Here is a 22,256-nt window from a genome sequence, read left to right as displayed (position 1 = left end):
CAAGCGGGTGTAGAAGGTAGATAATAATATATACTTTGCAATTTACGAACAACACCAAGATATATTTTTATAGATCTCAAGGAACGCTTAGTTAAATTGGAAGCTGAAAACAAAGATTTAAACTCGCTTACAAACGGAAGTGATAGGAGACAGAAATGATAAACTATAACATATTCGATCCTGCTAAATTTCTTCGCACAATGCGGAAAAAAGTGTTTACGGATGAAATTGCTACTAAGTATTCGTGGAAGGGGACCACCAAAATCTATGTCCTAATTACAACAGCAGTTAGAAGTAAATATTACATTTTAAAATTTTGACGTTAATCAATTTTAATATATTTATTGAATTCTTTATTTTATTACTCTTTTTTAGGTGCTTTCAATCAAAAATTTGCTGTCGACGAGAAGCAATTCTCATTAATATGCAGCAAATGGTTCCAAACTGCCAACGACAGAATTAAATATTATAAGAAAACAGACAAAAAAGTAAAACAAAATATATATAAATTTATTTTCATAATTTAAATTTAAAAATTAATGTTTAAGTTTCACATATATCATAATTCAAAACATGTCACTGTGAGTTCGACATTTAATCTTTTTTTATCATCTTGAACATATGTTTTTTTTTAAATTGTTATTACTAAGTATCTTGTTGATTTTTGAGTAAAATAAATATTAATTATAAAAAGTGTAAAAATTTATATTTTTCAATTCTTGTTCAATCGAAAAAGAGTTTGAAAAGAGTCTTTTTAGTAGAAATTTAAATGCCTAAAATGTTACTTTTTTGTGCCTTTTCTGAGGGTTTTCTATGCTTCCATCGCAGGGTGAAAGCACTTATTTCTGTGTCAGAAAAGAGTCTGATCGGACTCAGAAATCTGCCTCTTAAAGTGCGACCGTTTTCAAAGAAAAACACTCTTTCCGGACACTTTTTTGCATATTTTATGACTGTAAATGCTCAGAAAAAAGCAACAGAAAACCGTTAGAAAACGCTCAAATTGCTTGCTGGGTAGACATTCAATACACATAGACATCCGCATCATAGTGATATCATCGCAGTTGGGATATAAGTTTAAAAGCTGAATATGAGATAATTATCTCGAATCAGCTGCTCCTTAACATAGATAAGAGCTTCTGAATCAATGCCGACAAATTTCAAATTTAGTTGGTTCTTGGTCTCTCTCCATTACGCCCCTATTTTCCTAAGGACCGTAAACTTCTTGCGCTCGTTATCCAGATTAATAAGAGAGGTGGAGTGAGATGCAATGAAAAGCTGAGCTGGTTGAACAGAGTTCTAAGTTTTCTTCCTTCCATTTACGGCACGCCATGCATACCAAGGTCAGCTCAAATATTTGTCATGCTTTTGTGCGAAAAGTTTTGCCTCTACGCTACCCACACTCTCCTTCATTGCACGCATATACGCAATCTCCCGGTGCAAGTTGTTTACCCGCTTGTTTTACAGCCGTTCGCGTTGCGCGCGTAGATCAGATACTTTGACCTCCACGCTGAGTACCCTTTCTCCCGTCCGTTTTATCTCATCCTCGATTCCGTCCAAGCGCTCCGTAAGGCTGCTGAGGATGCGAGTCTCCGCCTCCCGAACCAGGGTGGCAATTTTATTGGTGTGCTACTGCAGGCTTTCCCGTAGTGATGTAGACATCAAATCGGAGTGTTCCTGAAGGCGTACGGTGGGTCCCAGCATTGTTGCGGGGTCGCACGTTCGCCGTCGAAGCAGAATACATTATGGATTCTGTTTATCTTTCGCATTTTCCAATTCACTTCTTTCTCAGCTTGTTTATCGTTTTCGATGTGTAGTTGTTGTTGTAAGATGGCGGTTATACTTTGCCAATAAGAATTTAAGTTTTGTTTTAAAGAAAGTGGCCATAAGTGAAGTTTTAAATAATTATTCCAAGTACTTATCTATCGAATGGTACATAAAAAGCCGACATTCAAAAAGTTTTAGCTGTTTGTTGATATAATTCAATATGTTCAACAATAATTCATAACTTTCTCCTATTAACTATATCGATATATATAGTATATCGATACTTCCGATATACTGAAATAATAGATTCATTATTAGTTTTACCTCAGTTAATGGCTAGTTTAATAGTACATTTATTTTGTTTTTCATTAAATACCAAGCACAAAAGATGCCAAAAACAGTGCTGTCAATCCAATGCCGAGAGATCTTTGGGCGGGCGCCGAAAAGTTAAAATCTTATAGGGTTTATGCATTTCTGTTGAGATCTCCAATGGACATTATCTTGGTTACGTACACTAATTCGCTTGACTTCGGCCGATTTTAATAAATTTTTATGAAGTGTACTGGTTTGCTATAGATATATGTATATGCTTTGAGTTCCTTTATTCGTTAATTTTCGCTTATTTTTTCGGAATTCACCCGAATTACTTGTCCGCAGGTTTTGCCATCCTTCTTTTATAATTTTAATTTGGTTTGGTTTTACAGTTGTATGTAAATTCACAACAAAGAAAACTAAAAGAGCTTAACTCTAATGGTCTAAAATTAGAGGTTCTTAACCAACTGGCGAATTTAACATTTGACAATACATAGGTTACAACAGAATTGATTTTGGACACTTTATTCGACTTAGTGCTCTTTGTAGTAAACTCAGCGTTACCGATCTGGTCTGAAGCGCTGGATTCTAAATGGCCAAAATAAGGAAACTGCTGTCCTAAGCACGTCCGTTTGGTCCGGTGGTTGGATGGAAAATATGGAGCTGGCGGATATAACTAACCCCGCTACGGAAACAGTCTCGCGTGTTTTTTCTGACATTACCCTTTTCATTAATGCTTAATATTAAGCCATCCCTGATGGAAAAACACTACCTAAAAAATTATGTTTTAATTTAAATTTATAATATATTTTGTTTTCCCCAATCGGTGCATACCCTAACGCTGAGTGCTATTTTGGAGACTTAGCCGTCTCACGGTCCCTATCATTGAAACTTACGGTCGTGTTTCCAGTTTGTTTTTTTTTTAAGTCAAGCGCCATTACACCAACTTTACAATGTCTTTACATATCAACGCATATATTGTGCTCTGTGCTTTATCCATTTTGCACCCTTTGAAAATTTGGATTTCATTTTATAAAAATTTAAAAAAATAGTGAAAAATTCTACAGAAATTTGTTCATATAGCTCTGGCATTTCAAGATTTCAAAAATCCTTTTTTAATAATAAATAACTATTGCCTTTAACGTCGTCTTAGTGCATGTTATATAGAATATAGTATTTTTTTGTATAGCTGAAAGGGTTAACAAGCTTCGGCTTGCCGAAGATTTCTTTCTTTCTTGTTGTAAATAAAACTCACATACGCTGGTTTATGTTCTTAATATTATTTTCAGAAAAACAATGCATAATTTTTTGATATCAAACTATCTTTCAAAGGAAATTTTGAACTTAAAGAATATTATAAAAAATGAAAACCTAAGAAAAAGATTTAAAAGAGCGCAAAAGGATATACATATCGAAGAGAAATCAAAATTTTCCATTCCAAACTCTACTGACGACTACATTGAAATGTTATTGCTTAACGGTTCTTCGCAGTACAAACCATGGCTAAACAGGTACTAAGTTTAAATTAGAATAAAACTGTGCAACAAGTCTAGCTCGATGAAAAAATACATTGGTGCGACTATAAAGGTCTGACAATTTCTCCATCACCCTCAGTTATTGAGAAAATGGACCTCAGCCAAAAAGCTCGATTTTGAGAGTACTTTGACTATGATAGTATTTATAAGTTAAGATATCGAGCATACAACTAGTTATCGTTTTTGCTTGCAATTGCCTCCGTACTTTTATTTTCCCTAAACTGCTAAAACTATTGTATTTACAATTACCAATATTAAGGATGGTCATATTTAGATGATAAATATCAAACTTACGTAGTCGTAACTTGTGTGTTTTAAATCATTTATATCGATTAATTTATTTTTACTGTATGTTTAATTATTGGTGTACCTCACAGGTTCGAAACAAATTAGGGTATTTCTTTTATCTCACCTATATATGACAATAATAGTTTCCCTTTGTTTTTCTTGATAAATACTGTGATGAGCAACCAAAATATTGTAGAGAGTCTCTTCCGCGTGGTCCTGCTACTGCTACAGAAAGACGAGCGGATACTTTTTTTTGTTGGGTGTTGTGGCCCTCACTACTGAAAGTTTTCCCGCCTTAACTCCAACATGCAAACAACAGTGGTTATTTCTTTATACCTTAATTTCTTAGGGTCAAAACGCGGTTGACGTTTGCCCTCCGAAGGAAGAGAATTAAGATAAAGGGGAAGTGATACTATTCGTAACTATTACGTTCTTTACAACGTTGCCTTTTTGTTCGAATATCGAAAGCTCACTGATAGGGTTTTTGTAGATCTAATGACTTTCGTTACTTTACCTCCTTCTCAGAATCGAACCAAACGCACATTTCAACGACGCTGACCCAATTATTTCAACCGATATTCCAATAGCTAAAAATTCGCTTAATACATTCAATAAGCAAGTCTTGTTTAGAACCGATCAGACACCCGCTTTAAAAATAAGACACGGAAGTGTGTCACAGAAGCATTTTATTCCACTGATTTTTCAAAAAGAAGTTTAGAACCAAACAAGACCTTGGCCGTTTATTCGACGGATGACAGTTTCAAAGCCTAATTAAAATATTTTGTAGACTCGCAACCCTGACAAAATTAACAGTATAAAAACAGTACAACAAAGAACTCCATGCTACATCATTCCAACAATCGAGTTGTAACTCGACGGTTGAACATCTACACTCCACCCAGACACAGATCTACAGATATGTCTTAAGTAAAAGAAAATAATTACTACTTACCCTAGACCACGACGAGATACTTGCGAAGCTATTATAACAAATAATGACGCAATCCATTAAAGCACCAACCGAATGCCTTTCCAGCTTTTTATAACTGAACATACATAACCCACATCAAATTAAAATTATTTCAAAGAACACTTTACCTTACTATCCAGAAGCTTATGGAAGATACGCCTAAAAAACGAATAGAGTGACTGAACGAATCATGAACAGACCCTTTGGACCTCTCAAAAAACAGAAGAAACAACATGACACCACGCTTTAGTAAGCACAAAGCTTTAAAAGACACGGGAGTAACACTCCACACTATTAGGACGCAAAAACAACATAAATAGAAAATTAGAAAACTCACAAAACCACTAAACGGCATTTAGTCTTGCATTAAAGACTCAAAAAATGCACAGCTACAATACAATTTTCCAGGTTAACCCTAGGGAACAATGACTAACAATAGACAATTAAGACAAGGCCCAACTGTTATGTATAAGCAAAATATATTCTCGCTGCCTCGCACATCCAAAACATTTCTTCGTTCTATAGCACACACATGTATATGTAGGAGATAGGGGGTCTAGTTCGTCTGCAATTGAATTTCGCCTAACGCCTCCTGCCACGAACGCTCGCTAGTCTCCAGCGCCGTTAACATGCCTTTGAGAACACTCATCACCCGCTCTACCTGCCCATTTGCTCTGCTTGCACCTGTCGCTATCACATGTAAATCTATTTTATTCGTGGAACAAAACTTACGAAACTCGCTACTTGTGAAGCATCTTCCCTGATCAGCTATAATCCTGCTGGGAATACCAAATATCGATATCGCGGACTTCACAGACTGTATGCAGCTTGCAGTATCTAAATTCCATGTATGGTACAAGTAGACAAACTTTGTGAATGCGTCGATTTGAACAATGATATATTCCTTCTCGTCCTTTTTTCCACTTAATTTACCACTTATGTCGATATGTAAAGTATGCCACGGTATCTCGACTTTGGGTATGGGGTGCAATTCTAATTGTGTTTTACCTGACGCTGACTTCGACAATTTACACGTCACGCAATTTTCAACAAACTTTCGAACATATTTCGACATGTTCTCAAACCAGTATTGCTCGTAGACCTTATCTAGAGTTTTTTGCCAGCCTAAATGCATTATAGCTTCGTGAATGTAATTAATAACAGACCATCTGAACGCCCTCGGAACAACGGGCAAACATCGAGTCTTGCCATTTCTTTGAATATTGCGATGCAACAAACTTTTTCGAATTTCGTAGGTGTTTGCTAGCTCTTTCTGCATTTCTTCACTATTCAATTCGGTCATAATTCTGGATATATTTTGATCACGCTGCTGTTCAGATACAAGCCAGTTGTGAGTGATAGTTGCCAAGTCAACTCGTACTTCCACAACTTTGCTTGCATTTGCCTGTGCAACAACTTCGACGGGATTTCTTGATAAGCAATCAACATGAGCCATTTGGCTCCCCTTTCTGTACTCTACCTGAAATTCGAAGGGCTGCATGAATGACCACCATCGATGCACCCGCGGGGTTAATGCTGCTTTTTAAACGGTGAATTTTCTACCGCTTAGGTAATGCCGGAAGTGTTTGATAGCATTATACACCGCCAATGTTTCGAGCTCGTATGAGTGGTATTTGGATTCTGCCAACGTGGTGCATTTACTGTAGGATTCGACTACTCTACGCTTGCCATCCACCTTGTGTATTAACATAGCGCCATACCCATTAGCGCTTGCATCCGTGTGCAATTCGACTGGAAACTTGGGATCGAATATAATCAACACAGGGTCACTAGTTAGCACCTTAATGATTTTTTGACGAATTTCTTCATGCTGCTCTTTCCATTCGAATGCATTTGACTTTGAAGTTAATTGATATAGCGGCTTCATTACTTCTGAAAATCTAGGTACGAATTGCCTGAAATAGGATGATAATCCTATGAACTGTCTAATCTGTGTGACTGAAGCTGGTTTAGGTAGTTGAGTTATTGCTTGAATTTTTCGAGGGTTGGGTTTTAGCTCACCGTCCCTAATTAGAAAACCTAAGTATTCTATCTCTGTGTACAGAAACTGACATTTCTTTACATTGAAAGAAAACCCCGACTTTGATAACACGCTCAACACTGCCTCTAACCTTTCGAATGCTTCATCTGTGGAATTTGATACAATTAGAACATCATCGATATAGACTACTGCATATGTATTGACTAAATCCCCCAAGGCTCGAACTATGGCGCGCTGAAAGACCGATGAGGCGTTCTTCAGTCCAAACGGCATTGCTAGAAATTCGTATTGACTCCTCGGAGTCACGAATGCAGTTCTTTCAACGGAATCGGGGTGAAAAGGCACCTGGTAAAAGCCACTGGCTATGTCTAAGCTAGAAAAATATTTTCCACCTCGCAGGCGATCAATCTGGTCTGCGATTAATGGTAAGGGGTACGTATCTGACACAGTGTTAGCGTTTAATTCACGATGCATAGTCTGTCACGCCCGTCTTTCTTTTTGACTAGTAACTTTGGGCTAGCGAACGGAGAACTGCTAGGTCGTATTACATTTGCTTCTAACATTTGCTGAATTTTGTCCCTAACTATCTGCTTCTCGTTTTCGCTAAGGCGATACGGTCGCTTTTTTACCATTTTGTTTCTATCCAACAAACGGATTTCCAATGAACCTGTAGTCACACGCCTACTTGGGATACCATCTATGAAGAACATGGAATATTTGGTCAATATGTCGTTTAGCTTTGACTTATCACTATCAATTAAATCTATATTAACATTATTTTTATAGTCAATCTTATTTAATGTGTTATCGTCAATTACCGATAATACCGTTTGAGTTCTATAAATATCAAATTTATTACTTTCTAACATTACTCCAAAGCCAAGTTGAAAAATGTCTTGTCCAATTATCATATCATATTTGAGACACTTATTATCTACTACGTGGAACAACAATTCGAAATTAAATTCTGAAATTTGTACGGTAGACAGAATTTGCATAGTGCTCTTGACAATATTGTCGCCAATGCCTCTTAAAACTACCAAGTTATGACATCTTTTGCCGCCTAGCTTCTCGCCTGTTGTTTCTTTCACCAACGAGCATTCGGAACCCGAATCAAAGAAAAATGGAAACCGCTCACCGAATTGTATTGCAGTTCCGTTAGGCTGAAGAATCGCGCACATGTCTACTCTTCTCTCGCTGCTTTTACTCGCTGCTGCTGGTACCTTCGTGCACACTGATGCGATGTGTCCAACGTTGCCGCACTTAAAACATGTCTCTCTCTCATCATCGTTGATCTGCCGTTGCTATGGCCTGCTCTTGTCTCGTTCCTCTCTTCTGCTTTCCTCCTGCGACACTCTATTGCTTTGTGCCCCAGCTTTCCACAGCTATGGCATCTAATCGGCGTTTGCATTTTAAACCTCTTCTTCTCGGGGCCCATGTCCATTCCAGAGAATTCTGAATTTCTGACGAACGAATGCGCTTTGAGTTGTTGTTGTAACTCCGCTCTTGTCTTTATGTTTGTTGTAAACACTAATCGCTGCAGTCTGGAATCAATTTGCGACGAATGTGCCAGAACCAACGATATAGCAATTTCTTCGTGTGTCATCGCTTTCCACTTGGTTAATAAAGATGTAACCATTCGGCTGGAGTATACTGATAGGCATTCGTTGGGGCTTGGGCGTCCCTTCAGCATGTTTAGCAATAATGCCGCCGGCGTCTCGTTGCCTTCATAGCGCTCCATGAACAATACCTTGAATTCCGCCCAGCTCATTCCGGCGAATCATATTTGTGATAGCCACTGCGATGCACTACCGAGCAACGACTTGCTGAGCGTCATTACCAAAGATGCACCTTCTTGCGGATGTTCACATAGAATCATGCTAGCCGTTTTGCACCATGCTGCTGCGTCGGCGTCAGCAGCTTCGGGGTTGAACGTTGGTAGCACTGCCGAGACAGGGCGCGTGCTAGGCGCCGGCGTGGATTGTGCTGCTCTCAAAAGTTCCGTAATCACTCTATTTTGCGATTCCAGAAGCGTGCGCCAGCTGTTCTTCGAATTGTCTTGTAGGGGTGGTGATCCCACTTCTGATGTAGGAGATAGGGGGTCTAGTTCGTCTGCCATTATGGAAAAATATGTTTCAGCGCAGCGAGTCGCAATGGTTTCTCTGCACGAGCGTCTGTTCCGTTTCGCAGGCTTTCTTGAACTGCCTTCCTCTCGTTCATTATTCTCTACCTCTCATTGCGCCACGCTCAGTAGGGATTTCGCTCTCCTTCCCCACCGCGCTCTCATTCAAAAGCTTCTCTCTTCCTTATTTCTTTTTAACTTCGTTTATTCAATACACTCAGAGACTTACAAATAATATTTCTACATTATATTTCAAATTAATCTCCGACATATACACACACACACCTTACTTTTGTTCATTCTCTCGCTGATCTCTGAATAAAGTCTGTCTGTACCAAGCACTCACCGAGAACGCTTCTGCCCAACACATTATTGGCGACGAGGATAAAAAAGAAGAATCTCAGTCACAAGAATATATCCTTTTTGTGTAAATCGTTAAGCAGCCGCAGGAATACAACATTCTTGTGTAAACCTTGTTATCAGACGCAAAAGCCCATCGCTTTTTTGTAATACAGTGTCGCGTAGTCGTTGATTTTCATGAAGATGCCGGCAGATCAGAACATAATCCTTGCTCAACAGCAAGAATTTACAGCAGCTCTCATTGAACAACAACGAACATGGATGCAAGAAATCTTAGAAAAAAACGCTTCTCCAGTTAATAGTGATTCAAGCCACGCGGGTGAATTATCTATATATCCTTTATTCCACAAATTCGACAAAGAAAATATAATTTGGGAGTCATATCTGGAACAATTATCGCAGCACTTCTACGCATATTTGGTTAGTGCAGAACAAAAACAAAAAGCCTATTTCCTTTCACGGTGTGGTGTTAACATATTCGATCTATTAAAAAATCTATTCGGGAGTCACAATTTGAACACATACACATACAAGCAGCTCACAGACAAGCTAACAGAGCATTTTACCACAAAACATCATATTGTACCAGCTCGCTACGAGTTTTTCAAACGAGAGATGAAGCATTCACAAACACATAGAAAGTGGGTAGCCGACTTGCGCGGGAACGCTCGTGAATGCCAATTTTTGTAGACGAGATGATACGAGACCAAATCATAGTACATACTCCTTATGATGCAGTCCGGGCATCTGCTCTTCAAAAGTCACAGCCAACTCTTGAAGATGTTCTCATAGTTGCAGAAACCTATGAGACAACAACAAAAACTGTTGCAGCGCTAAAAGAGAACGTATACAAAAAGGATCCAATCAATGCGATCCACACATTCACAAAAAAGCCAGCAAGCAGTGGAAACGATGCCAGATCGTTTGAAGGTAATCTTAAATCTTGCTCTGGTTGTGGTCAAACTCACCAGAGAGAAAATGCAAGTGCGTTAGGAAAGGTCATATAGCAGTCGTCTGTATTGTAACGAATCACGAATAATTTCGAGTTCAGGCGAGATGGTGATGTATGGAACTGAGCGCACGCGAGCGTTGGTTGGCTGCTGCTTGTCGGCAATTAGGGGTTGGTGGTCTTGCTTCAGATTCCATAGATACCTTTTATGATCCTTATACTTATTTTCGCGTGAAAGACAAGCTTAATAGAACCGAATGTAGAGAACTCATACAAAAATAGTGGAGAGGGACACTGGTTTCTCTTAGTCCAAATAAAGTCTCAGTTCACCTCCGATGACTGAAGAGGTCTTTTGCCCGCCCTATGGCCATCATACCCTTTTATATTCTTAATTATTGATGACCCCTTATTAGGCCTAGATATCCTACTCTGCAGAGGCTTCATGCTAGCTGCGGCAAAAATACTGGTGCTTAAAACATTATAATCATATTTATTACAACTAAGACGAAACGATACTCTTAAAAATAGACATTAAAAATTATGGTGAATAAATAAATAAATATTGGAATCGACATGTATGAACGTATATAACGGTAAATATAAATAATAATTAAAAATATAATAATGATCAAAATGCGACTAATAAAATTAATGGTAAATTATAATACAATGAAATTTATCTCGGGCAAATTAGTTGCTTAAGGCAGAGTTTCGAATGACGTAGTGCGTGAGGGTAGGATTATATTTGTTTATATTTTTTTCCAAAGTCCCTAGTAGGAACCTTCATAAAGGGGCAATATTGGGATTTGTTGAATTAATAATGCTCTCTTGAGCTCATCACTCACCAATTTTCTTTGAACATCCATCGATGGAAGCGCTTTCGGCGACGGTAGTCTGCTGTTTGGGAGGAACTAGAAATTTTATTTATTTAAACATTACCTGATGCGGCTAAAGAAACGCTCGTACTTCTTTCTTTGGCTATTTTTTTGTTAATACAAGCCTAATTCATTTTTCTTTTTTAAGGCTACCAATAAGAACAACTCCAAGATAGCCACACATTCCATATTTTTCTCACTCACTAAATCACTCCATGTGTACCGAAAATTATTCCAATAAAAAAACTTAGACTAAATTAGTTTTACTAATTTCTGCACATTGCTGCAGCTTTTTGCTGCTTAATTCTTTTTTCGGGCTGAAGATCAAACTATGTTCAATTAATGTGCCTTTTCCTTAGCACGACGAAACTTTCAACGCCACCGACGACTTCTGCGAAACGCTTGCTCTCTCGCCGGACACTGACTTGACCGCTGATTTCTTTTATGTTTCTGCCGGCCGTCCGTCCTTCTCCTTTTTGGATCGGCGATCTCTGGTGGCTTTTGCGCTGTGATGGCTTCACAGCACTGCAAAAAGAACTGGTGCCTGCTTCTGATTTCACGGGTTGCGGTCTTGGACTTGAGGCGGCACCTTTTGGCCAACACCAAGATGAGCCCCCTTAGAAAATCTAAAAGACCTCATTCGCTTCTCACTCACCCCTGAACTTGGCCGGAATCCCGCTGGGATCTTCCTTCTGGGCTCCTTTGCCGTGATACCTGTGCGGCTGTTGGTAGCCGCCTCTGCTTATTGAGCACTTTCACTTATTACTTGATTTCAAACAACACTTTTGACTCAACCGATCACTTTGGATGCCCAATTAGGAATGGCGGCTAGTGACGCCGCAATAAAGGCGGCAACCTATTTCTCCACCTAATTGGAGAAATTCTCTCACTCAGGGAAAGTCATTTCGTCCTGTTACCCCGATCATGCAAGTATCAAACTTTTTTGAGGTGCATTATGACAAAGTAAGTGACCTCTGCAATAAGTACAGCGAAGTGTTTGAACCAGCCAAGGGTGTCATTAAACACTTCAAAGCCAAAATCTTCATCGACACCAAAGTTTTATAAAAGCCGCCAAATTCCGTTCGCTCAAATGGACAAATTCAAAGCCGAAGCAGACAGACTCACACAAGCCGGAATTTGGAAACCAGTCAAATTCAGCAATTGCGCATCCCCAATCGTGGTCGCACCTAAGCGATATTAGTATTTGTGGCGATTTTAAACAGGCAGTCAACGCACAAATCGATGTCGAACAGTATCCGTTACCAACAAAAGAAGCTCTATACCACATCATTCGTTATGGTAAGCAGTTCAGCAAGATAGACCTTAAGGATGCCTATCTCCAGATGGAATTAGATGAGGCTTCGAAGGAAATCATGCTGGTAAACACACCACTGGGCCTATTTCAATATCAGCGTCTTCCTTACGGGATTGCAAGCGCACCAGCCATCTTCCAAATATACCTAGAGCAACTTCTAAAGGGAATAGAAGGTTTTGGCAACTATTTAGATGACATCATCATCTCAGCACCTACAAGCGAGGAACATCTGAACCGAATCGACCGAGTTCTCAGCACTCTTCAAGAGAACGACATCAGATGCAAAAGGCAAAAATGCTTATTTTTCAAGGACGAAATAGAATATTTCGGGCGAAGAATAAGCGCAAACGGCATTCTCCCAGACAGCATAGGCTTTTAGGCTGTAAAACTGTTGTGTCCGCCTTCTAACTTACAACAATTGGAAGCATTCATGGTTAAAGTTAATTATTATTGTAATTTTATTATACCCTTGCAGAGAGTATTATAATTTCAGTCAGAAGTTTGCAACGCAGTGAAGGAGACATCTCCGACTCTATAAAGTATATATATTCTTGATCAGCATCACTAGGAGAGTCGATCTAGCCATGTCCGTCTGTCCGTCTGTCCGTCTGTCCGTCCGTTTCTACGCAAACTAGTCTCTCAGTTTTAAAGCTATCTGCATGAAACTTTCCCAAAAGTTGTCTTTCTATTGCAGGTAGTATATAAGTCGGAACGAGCCGGTTCAGACGACTATAGCATATAGCTCCCATAAGAAAAATCGAAAAAATAAATTTAAAAAAATTATAACTTTGCTGTTTTTAATTTTTTTGTAGTTCTCCGACATATAGTAATGGTTAAATATTTCAGAATAACGGTTTAAATTTCATCAAAATCGGACGACTATATCATATAGCTCCCATAGAAACAATCGCAAAACAAATACAAAAAAAATTATAACTTCGCTGTTCTTAAATTTTTTCTTTTAGTTCTACGACATATAGTGATGGTTAAATATTTCAGAATTACGGTTTAAATTTCATCAAAATCGGACGACTTTATCATATAGCTCCCATAGGAACAATCGGAATAAAAAATACAAAAAAAATTATACCTTTGCTGTTTTTAAATTTTTCTATTAGTTCTTCGACATATAGTAATGGTTAAATATTTCAGAATTACGGTTTAAATTTCATCAAAATCGGACGAGTATATCATATAGCTCCCATAGAAATAATATAAATATATAAAATAACTGTATAATAATTGAGCTGCAAATCATCATAGCTTCAATGTTTTTAGCCATATACGCAAGTAAATCATAATTTTAATGTTTTAAAATATATTTAAATTTTGCAATAGCTGCAAGGGTATATGAACTTCGGCTTGCCGAAGTTTGCTTCCTTTCTCCATTGAATCAACTTCGCAGAAAAGACGTAGCCTTTTTTTTGGTCCACAACAGCAGCAGGCTTTTACAGGTCTTAAGTCCCACATCATTAACGTAACGCAGCAAGCTCACTTTGATGAAAAATTACCGCTAGTGCTCGCTACAGGTGCCTCATCCTTTGGTATTAAGGTAGTCCTATCACATCTTCAGCCAGATGGCGGAGAGAGACCCATTGTTTTCGCATCTAAAACGCTCGACAAGCATCAGGTTAAATACAGCCAATTCGAAAAGGACGGATTTTCCATAATATTTGGAGTAAAGTTTATGGCAGAAAGTTGATCCTGATCACAGACTACAAGCCGCTTGTTACCATTTGTAATCCAGGCTAGCATTTGCCATTGATGACGTCAAACAGGCTACAACGTTGGACTATTATTCTCATGGCCTAGAATTTCGATATCCAGTATCGATCCACATCTGCTCATGGTAACGCAGATGCTCTTTCACGCCTTCCAGTGGGTACAGATCCAGACTTAGACAAAGAAGAGGAAGCTTGCCACACTGTAGTCGAAGTGTCACCACCGATAAATTCCGAGCTCATTCGCAACCACATGGACAAAGACAAAGTTCTCAAGTAGGTCCTGCAGTACGTATCTGTGGGATGGCCAGAAAAACTCCAGCCAGGCAACGAACCCCTTTTGCCTTACTTTAACCGAAAGTTTGCTCTCACAATCAACAAACAATTTCTTTGCTTACACAAAGACGCAAATCGTATTATAATTCCAGCCAGTCTACATGAAGGACATTGGGGCATGGTTCGAATGAAGCAGTTGGCAAGACAACATGTTAGGTGGCCTACCATAGACGATGACATTAGAAGCCTTGCCCAGTCTTGCAGCATCTGCAAGTGCAACAATCCTGCACCACCAAGAGAGTACCAAAGTTGGCCAGCAGCAACAACAGCATGGGAGCGAATTAATATCGACTTCGCCGGTCCAATCTTTGAAGCTATGTGGCTCATACGCGTAGACGCGTACTCACAGTTCCCATTTGTCATCCAAATGTCGTCTACAACAAGCGTCAACACGATCGCTGCACTGTCTTCGATTTTCGCCATCGAAGAATACCCGAAGACCATGGTTAGCGACAACGGTCCTCAGCTTATAGCTGACGCCTTCGAAGAATTCTGCAAACTGCACGGTTTTAAGCATATTACCACAGCACCGTTTCATCCAGCATCCAACGGATTAGCAGAGCGATTTGTACAGACGTTTAAATTCGCAGTCAAGAAGAACCTCAAAGACGGTATACCACTTAGGGTAGCTGTAACAAAATATCTTTCTTCTTACAAGTTCACTCCAATCGCCGAAGGTAAAACTCCTGCCGAGTAAATCCACGGTCGACCAGTCCGCACCGTGCTTAGTCAGCTTTTCGAGCAGCCTGTCGAAGCTAAACAGACAATCACCAAGTGCATCCCTAATCAAATGGTGTACGCTCGAAACTATTCAAGGGGAGAAAAGTGGATTAAAGGCATTATCGACCGTCCAGTTGGAAAAATGTTTTTTATCGTTCGCACGTCAAATGGCTACATCAAGCGCCATTTCAACCAGCTGAAACCGAAGTTGTCAGCAAAGAACTCAATCGAGAAACCTGCCAAAGCCATATTTCAATCAAGAAATACAGCAACAAGATCGACCGCCAACTCCGCCAGTTGTTCAGCAACCTGATCTTGTTCCTTTTTCTCGTCCTCCTGAACGCGCAGCAGAGCCTACCCAGCAGCCGAGGCAGAAACAATCTACACGACGTCTTTCCGGCACACCAGTACGGCAAAGCAGCCATATTCGCCAAGAATTCGATCGTTTTACGCCAAAGGACTTCAGAAAATCTGAATAGTTCTTAATTAAAGGAGGAGATGTGTTATGTATAAGCAAAATGTATTCTTGCTACTTCGCACATTCAAAACTATTCTGTATTCTTTCGTTCTATAAGCACACACATGTATACACACACACGTTACTTTTGTTCATTCTCTCGCAGATCCCTGAATAAAGTCAGTCAGTACCAAGCACTCACCGATGTTGTGGCCGTGCTATCGATAGCCATATCGAATGTCGGCGCAGGGGGGGATTTTATACTAAAAATACTGAGTTGTTTTTATGGTCACCCCAAATGTTAAACGGCCGTTGACCCGGCAAATTTGAAACACGAGAGCCGGAGTTCGGGAAGGTGATAGGAGACGAGGAGAGCCCAGAACGAAAGTCACGGTCAAGGCGTTAAGGCTGCTGCGCTCCCCTCGCCAAGTAAAGTTTTTTTGTGGTGCACGTGCGGATTACATAATCCCAGTACCTTGGTGCGACAAATTTTTTTTTGAGCTGCAGCAGCGCGCCAGTGTCCACAGGCAACAACAACGTGAAGTAAAGGAAAGCAGGACTGGGAAGCCTGAAGCGGCGAAAAAACTTGGTAAGTGATCGGTGTTCGAGAGTGAGGCCATGCTTATGGGCTTTTCATTCCAGAGCCGATCAGACCCAGTTACCAGTTTCAAAAAACAGCCAGGTCACCCAAGTTGGCCTGGCGATAATTTCTGTGAGGCCCGGACAATAAAGACGGCCAGAGATTTTTTTTGAGGAAAAGAATTACGGCGTGGATGACCGACACGCTTACCAAGAGGCGGCAACGGGAGCCAGTCGGCTTCAGTCAGATTTTTTTTTGTTGTTATTAGTTTTTTTTGAATAATTAATTGTTTTATCGTGTAGTGTTTGTTGTAAAAATTGTATGATTATTTATTTAATGATAAGGGTTATTTACATTTTTTTTTTGGTTATTAATTTTTATTTACACATAGGCCATAATATCTACATCTTATTCAAGCGTTTTTATTATTTACACTTTGAATACATACGGTCTGCATGCATTATACTTACATCTACACGTAAACGTATAATAACGTCTTATAACCATATTACTTATATTTAAATATTATCGAATTGTTTGGTTTATTTGTATATATTTATATTTTTATTTATATAAATTCATGAGTGGCCCGAGTGAGCGTGGGGATTTGAGCCCGGAATAATATTAATTCATGTTCTCTGCGTATACAATTACATTCTTTTTTTTGTAATCCCTGGTAAAGAAAGAATAAACAACCTTAAGAGCTCTTACGGTAGGTCAGGGTCAAGAAGTATATAAATTTTGGGAAACCCGAGAACGTACACTGGGGTCCACAAGAGGGTAATATGTTGTAAAAACTAGTGAATAAGAATTATTAAAGGAAAATAAGAAAGATGAACATGGAGTAAGGATTAATTAATGGGAGAGGGGGGGGATATTAGTAAAAGGGGGTACATAATGGTGCAATAAAAAAACAAGAAATAAAGGTAAACAAATGTATTTGGGGCAGCTGCAAGTATGTTGCTCAAGGCAGTGTGCATGGTCGGGAGGGATGAGCAGGTGACCTCCAGTTCAGCAGGAAGAGCCCAAAGAATTGCCAAATGTGTGTAGGTTTAAAACTAACTAATATATGTGTATTTTTTTTTTGTTTATTCGTTAATTGAAATTTAAATTTAAAAATGACGGTGCAGTATAGAGTGTTGCGAAACGTAGGACATGAAAATCCAACGTTTTCTGTTGTTGTGTGAGAGGGCAGGGTTAGGGGAACCACGGCCCTGGAAAATCGAGCTAGCTGGGGCAGCCCGACTCACGCAGGACCACGCAGGTTCTTAACAGATGGCGCCCAATATGAAAAGGCAGCACTGTAGACTCCACTGGGAGAAAATTAGGAAAAACGTCAGCTCTAAGAGACCCTCTTTAAAACAAAGCGGTTGCTCGAGAGACTGCTCGTTATTAAACAGGGCTCTAGGACCGAAGTATTAGGTTTATATCATTTTTGAGTATTTATCTCATTCATGCAACGACGACATCAGCTCGGCATAAGCCAGGAGTAGATTTGCGATCGATGTGATATTAGAAGTAAGTGCTCAATGGTGATATATATCTGTGATAAAGCTTTAAGTATTAGAAACTAGTTAATTGACAATGACGGAGATGTGGCAGAAGCTGGCGACTAGGTCATGACCATTCCGAAAAGGTGACCTATTGCGATCGGTGAAAGCGTGGATGGCCAACTCGACACTGCGAAATAAATGAGTAACAGTTTGCGTAATAGCTTGGCGGACAGACGTTGGACGGAGTTAGATAAATAATAGAATATAGTATATATAATATAATATAATATAAATAATACGATAATACATTGCAGCTTGTTATTAGGAAAAAGGTAGGGAATTAATTAAATAAAATTAAGATTACACAATATTAAATTGTATATATATGTCTAGTTTAGGGATGGTTTAAATTCTTTAGCTATGAAAATTAGAAGCTAATTCTTGTTGTTTCCCTTCCAAGAGCTACCCATCCAGCAACCGGCGTCCAAAATAGGATCCGAAATCACATCCTTTTTGTACCGATTCGGTGGTGGTCCGATGTCCTTTGCTCCAATGCTTAGATAGAAAGTAGCTTCGGGCGGTGGAAAGGGTAACCTAAAGGAAGGGAAAATTAATAAGAATTGATAAAGTCTGGGGACTAATTTTTTTTCTTTGACTAGTAATTATCAATTAAGTTGATAATTTAGCTAGTCGACGAAAAAAATTCGTGATCTCTACGTATTCATACACACATTTGGCAATAAGGGTTTGTTGTTGCTTACCAAAATAATGCACCCAGGAACCCTAAATCTAATGGAATCCCTTTCTCCCATTTGGTTGAATTTTGGTTGGGGATTCCAATTTGCAGGCAACACAGGAACCATGAGCGCCGAAGATTTTATCTTTCGGGTAGAACACCTTCAACAACACTACGGCATGCCGTGGCCAGAGTTGTTAAGAGATTTCCATCGCCTTCTGGTGGAAGATGCCTCCGAGTGGTACTGGCTAATGATCCGCACAAAGCCGCCGAGGGACTGGTCCGAGCTGAAAACTGCTTTAGAGCGGCGTTATTGCGATAATAGAAGCGACTACGACCGGATTCAGGACATCGCCGATCGAAAACAAGGGCAAGGTGAATCGTTGGACAAGTATTTCACGGCAATTCGGCGGCTGGTGGCTTCGGTGGGGCTTAGTGTGGACAATGACTGGGTCATTAAGACTGCAAAGCGAAACCTGGCAGAACCGGTCAAGCAGTGGGTGTATCCCGTCAGAGTGTATACTCTAGAGCATCTTCAAGAAGAATGCAGAGAAGCGGAACGAGCATTCGCTCCAGATTACGGAAGGCTGCGTTCACAAGTCCCAGTAGTATACAGAAGTCGGCATGAGGGACGTGTAGGTAAAGTGGACGAGATTCGGAATTTAGATATTGGAGACAGGGAGGCTGTAGGAGGTTCAGAGGAAGCCGTAGAAGCGATCGGTGTTGAGTCCATGAGGAAGCCAATGGTGTGCTGGAACTGTCAGCAGAAGGGTCATGGTTTTAAGGAGTGCGAAGCGGAACAACGGAATCTGTTCTGCTACAAATGTGGATTGGCAAACACAGTTACTCCAAAATGCCCCAAATGTAGCCAGGGAAACGGTCTCCGGAACGCGGGAGTAGCGGGCAATCTACGTTCCGGGAGAGAGCCTGCGGAAATTTCGAGGAGGCAGCACTAAAACAAGAAGACAGCGAGCAAGCTGCGGTCAGGGAAAAAACATCCAATCCTGACAGGGTATTGTTGTCACTGCAGGAACGCCTGCGCCGGTATATTGAGGCTCGAGATCGCATTTTTAATAACAATCAGCTGATGGGAATGACATTAATAACAAGACGAGTTAAGAAAGCTAGGGAAAGGTTCAAGAAACGTCGGCAAGAACGGCAGCAGGTGCAACGATCAGTTACGGCCATAGGCAGAAAAGAAGCCAGAACAGATCCGCGCCCATATGTATTGGTGCAGATGGCCGGAAAGGAATTTCGTGGGCTACTAGATTCTGGCGCATCCGTAAGCTTGTTGGGCAAAGGCTGCAAGGAGTTAGTGGACAAAATGGGAATTCCTTGGCAACCCTATCATGCAAAGGTACGAACTGCAAGTGGATCAGCCCAACTAGGAAAATATGAATTCCAGTTAGCTATAATGGTACCAATGTCAACATGAGTATTTTTCTATGTCCTTCTCTGGAACAGGAGCTGTACCTGGGAGTCGATTTTTGGCGTGGATTTGGGATAGCACCAGAAATATTCGGGCTCGAAGAACTTACGACGGAAAGCAATCTAATGCAAGAGGTACCGGGCAGGATAGACCCCGAACCACACGATCTTAATGACAACCAAAATTCGCAGTTGAAAGAAGTTCAAGAATCATTTCTGTCTTTTGAAGAGCACGGATTGGGAAGAACATCCGTTATGAAGCACACTACTGAACTGGTAGAGGAGGCAGTTCCGGTAAAAGATCGCCATTATCCGGTATCGCCGGCAGTGCAAAAGCTTATATATGAGGAAGTAGATGAAATGTTGCGCCTAGGGGTCATTGAAGAGAGCGATAGCGCCTGGAGCAATTCGATTACCCTAGTTAGAAAGCCTGGTAAGAATCGACTCTGCTTAGATGCCCGGAAGCTGAATGAGAGAACCATAAAGGATGCATACCCGCAGCAAAATATAGAGGGCATACTGAGTCGCATTGACACGACCAGGTTTATAACGAGCGTCGACCTAAAGCATGCATTTTGGCAGATAGAGTTGGAAGAGAGCCATAGAAAGTACACAGCGTTTACAGTGCCGGGACGGCCGTTGTACCAATTCGTAGTTATGCCGTTTGGATTAACCAACGCTGCCCAACGTTTATGTCGCTTGATGGACAAAGTGATACCTCAAACGCTCAGGGAGAAGGTGTTTTTATACCTTGATGATTTGCTGGTGGTATCTCCTACATTCGACGAGCATATAGAAACGTTGAAAAGAGTTTCTCAATTTCTCCGAGAAGCAGGGTTGACGATTGGGCTTAAAAAGTCACATTTTTGTTTTAAGGAGCTGCGATATCTTGGGTTTATCATAGGTAAAGGAGTCCTGAGGACGGATCCTGGTAAAGTGGATGCGATCCGAAACATGCCGGAACCAAGAAGTGCAAAGGAAGTTCGACGCTTTTTGGGGACAGCCGGATGGTATCGCAGATTCATCAGGAACTTTGCTGAATTGGCCGCACCGCTCACGGATACTTTAAAAAAGGGGCGGAAATTCGAAATGACGAAGGACGCTAAGGAAGTAATGGAAGCCTTAAAAACCGCGCTTATATCAGCTCCAGTATTGCGGCATCCGGACTTCTCTAAAAGGTTTTATGTGCAGTGTGATGCATCGGATGTTGGAATCGGAGCAGTGTTATTCCAGGAAGAAGAGGATGGCGGTGAAAGACCAATCGCTTTCTATTCTCAGAAGCTCAATCCTTGCCAAATTAAGTATAGCGTGACCGAAAAGGAGTGCCTGGCGGCCGTCTTGGCCGTAAAACGGTTCAGGCCATATATAGAGTTGATGCCGTTTACGATAATAACAGACCACTCTAGCCTAAAATGGCTGATGTCGTTGAAGGATTTGAGTGGGCGGCTGGCAAGATGGTCCTTAAAATTGCAGGCGTTTGATTTCGTTATCGAACATCGCAAAGGTTCAGAGAATGTGGTCGCGGATATGTTGTCTCGATCAGTGGAAGAAGTGGAGTTGGAGGCAAAGGAGGATGTTTTGGGTTTTGAAACGATAGAGTTTAAAGCGGCGGACTACACCGAGTTGAGAAAGGAGGTCGAGGCAAATCAGGAGAGATTGCCGGATTTAAAAGTAGTGGACGGCTTTGTATTCAAACGCACCCGAGTTGAAGATGGAAGGGCGGAATTGGAAGAAAATAGCTGGAAACTATGGATTCCGGCGGCCCTGACGTCAACGCTAATCGAGCAGGCCCATTCTCCACCCACACGGTCACATGAGGGGGTCGCGAAAACCCTATTCCAATTAAGACGCCAATTTTACTGGCCGGGAATGGTGGCCGAGGTCAGAAAATTCATTCGGGACTGCCAGGTGTGTAAAGAGACGAAATCCACAAACAGACCGCCTAAGCCGGGACTAGGAGCAGAGACAGTGACGTACCGCCTGTTTCAAAAGTTGTGTGTGGACTTCTTAGGGAAATATCCTCGCTCGAAAGGTGGCAATGCATACATTTTTATAGTGGTAGACCATTTTTCGAAATTCGTCTTTTTAAAAGCCATGAGGGAGGCCACTGCAGCAGCAGTCGTAAGGTTTTTGACCAGCGAAGTGTTCCACACGTTTGGCGTACCGGAAATACTGCATTCCGATAATGGAAAACAATTCGTGGGAAAGAAGTTTGCGGATATGATACAGCTGTACCAAATAAAACATGTAAGGACGGCGGTTAATTCCCCTCAGTCCAATGCGTCCGAAAGAG

This window comes from Drosophila elegans, unplaced genomic scaffold (genome assembly GCF_018152505.1).
Source record: "Drosophila elegans isolate 14027-0461.03 unplaced genomic scaffold, ASM1815250v1 contig_208, whole genome shotgun sequence".
NCBI lineage: Eukaryota > Metazoa > Arthropoda > Insecta > Diptera > Drosophilidae > Drosophila > Drosophila elegans.
Note: the sequence above shows the minus strand (reverse complement) of the source record.